This window comes from Bos grunniens, chromosome 5 (genome assembly GCF_055505025.1).
Source record: "Bos grunniens cultivar Pamir isolate PY7600 chromosome 5, Bosgru_T2T1.0, whole genome shotgun sequence".
Lineage (NCBI taxonomy): Eukaryota > Metazoa > Chordata > Mammalia > Artiodactyla > Bovidae > Bos > Bos grunniens.
Genome location: NC_141169.1, coordinates 104,980,449 through 104,983,085, shown reverse-complemented (window position 1 = coordinate 104,983,085; position 2,637 = coordinate 104,980,449).

Here is a 2,637-nt window from a genome sequence, read left to right as displayed (position 1 = left end):
TACAAACTTACATCCATTAACCAAAACGGAGTCGTCCAGGGACTTCCCTGGTGGTCCAGTGGCTAAGACTCCTCGCTCTCAATGTAGGGGACCCAGATTCCACCCCTGGTCAGGGAACTAGATCCCACATGAAGCAACTAAGAGTTTGCATGCCTCAACTGAAGACCCTGAGTGTTGCAACAAAGACCGGCCCAGGCAAATGAAAAAATATTAAAAAAAAAAAAAGCCCTGAGTCATTTAGCCATACCCAGCTGAAAAGGAGGTTGGGAAATATAACTTAAATATTACGTAAATCTGGGCAACCATGAGCTCAGCTAAAAATTGAGGCTTCTATTATCAGGAAGAAGGATAAAATAGGTTTGGGGGACAACTAAAGGTCTGTGCAGAGAGATAACTAAGACTTGAAGAGTGGATACAAAATTTCCAGATTAGTGGGGTTCTCACTGTGTGATCCATGGGGACCCTGAGACCCTTTCAGGGAGTCTGCCAGATCAAGCCATTTTCATAAAAATAATAGGACATTATTTGTCCTTGTCACTACCTTGACATTGCAGAGATGTTGCAAAAACAATCTAGGTTAGACTGCTGCCTTAGCACAAACCAAGGCGGTGGTGCCAAACCCTGCTAAGGTCATTGTACTTTCCACTGTCAGGCACTTGTAGCAAAAAAAAAAAAGAAAAAGAAAAAAAAACTAATGCCAGTTTCGATTTAGAATGCTCTTGATGAAGCAGTATATATACTAATATTATTAACTCTCAACCTTTGGGTATACTGTGTTATGAAAGAAGTAGCAGAAAGCGCTTCAGCTGCAACAAAGCACAATGGTTGTCTCAACAGAAACACTTGTATTAGTTGTTGGAGTTGAAAACTAAACTAGCAACTTTTGTGGTCAGTAGGGGAATGCCATGATGACAGGCGCATACTGGAATGATCACTCAGGCTGTTGAGCAGATGATGGTCTGCAAGAAGGCAGGAGGGACACACCAGGAGACCAGGGGGAGGCAGGAGCTGTTGACCAAGTGAAGGGTGAAGATGGCACCTTGGACTCGAACGGTGGCGGTGGGGCAGAGTGATTCCGACAGACTTCAGAGCTACTTAGAAGTGATGTCCCAGGGAATTGGGAAACAAATACTCGGGAGGTGCTGGCTGAGGAACGAGTCAGAGATTACACACAGGGACTTCCCTGGGGGTCCAGGGGTGAAGAATCTGCCTTGCAATGCAGGGGACGTGGGTTCAATCCCTAGCTGGGGAATTTAGATTCCACATGTTGCCTGGAGAAGACCCTTGAGAGTCCCTTGGACAGCAAGGAGATCAAACCAGTCAATCTAAAGGAAATCCACCCTGAACAGTCATTGGAAGGACTGAAGTTGAAGCTAAAGATCCAATCCTTTGGCCACCTGATGCAAAGAACTGACTCACTGAAAGAGACCCTGATGCTGGGAAAGATCGAACACAAAAGGAGAAGAGGGCAGCAGAGGATGAGATGGTTGGATGGATCACTAACTCAATGGACATGAGTCTGAGCAAACTCCGGAGATAGTTAAGGACCAGGGAGCCTAGCGTACTTAATCCATGAGGTCGCAGAGTTGGACATGACTTAGCGACTGAACACCAATGTCATGTGGTATGGTAAAAAAATACAAGAACAACAACACAAAAACTCAACCAACCAAACAAACAAAAAATCAAATTAAAAAAAGAGAGAGGGGGCAGGGCTTTCCTGTGGTCCTGTGGTTAAGAATCTGCCTTGCCATGCAGGGGCAGCGGGTTTGATCCCTGGTTGGGGAACTAGGATACCACAGGCCATAAGGAAACTAGGCCCTCAGGCTACAACTACTGAGCCCGAGGACCATAATGAAAGATCCTGCATACCCCAACTAAGACCTGATGCAGCCAAATAAATAAATATTTAAAAAGAGATTCCACCCAATTCCTTGGGTTTGAGCAGCTGAGTGGATGGTGGGTCCCTCGCTGAGTGGGGAAGTTGAACAAGGAGTAGGTTTGGAGGGTAGTAGCGTGGAGGTGATGGGTTTGTTTTGGGAAGCTATTTGTTGGGTTTGAGTTTGCTATGTCTGCTGAACATCCAAACGGAGAGACCCCCATCTGGTGCTCTTGAGAGATCTGAACCAGAGAGAAACATTTTCGGACTGGCCAGAAATGAAGGCTCACAGGAAAGAAGCCCGGTCCATGGTCACTCTGATTGTCTCAGGTGCCCCTTCTTAGCCCTGGCCCTTTCTGCCACGCAGGCCCAACTATGATGCCTTTGGTGAGGGAGCCCTGGAAGCACCTGCTGAACAGATATCCTCTGGCCCTGGAGTTCGATGCTGTATGTGGCTGACCACAGCAGTTATTGTGGTCCCTCCATGTGCCTCCCACTTCTTGTTTCCCTGAAGCCCTGGCCAGACTGTAATATCACTGGTCCATCAATGTTTTTCTTACTAGCCACCAAAAGCACATTGACGCTTTTTCTTGCCATCCACCGAGAAGTGGGACCACATTCTGGGCTCTGGCCGGGTTCTGCGGAATTTTTTCCCTTGACTTTGCCATTTTCATTCTGACATCTTCCCCAAAAGGCAGGGGGTGGGGACCCCAGTCCTAGGTGGTGACGTTGGAGGCTGGCCCAGGCCTGGGGAGTGG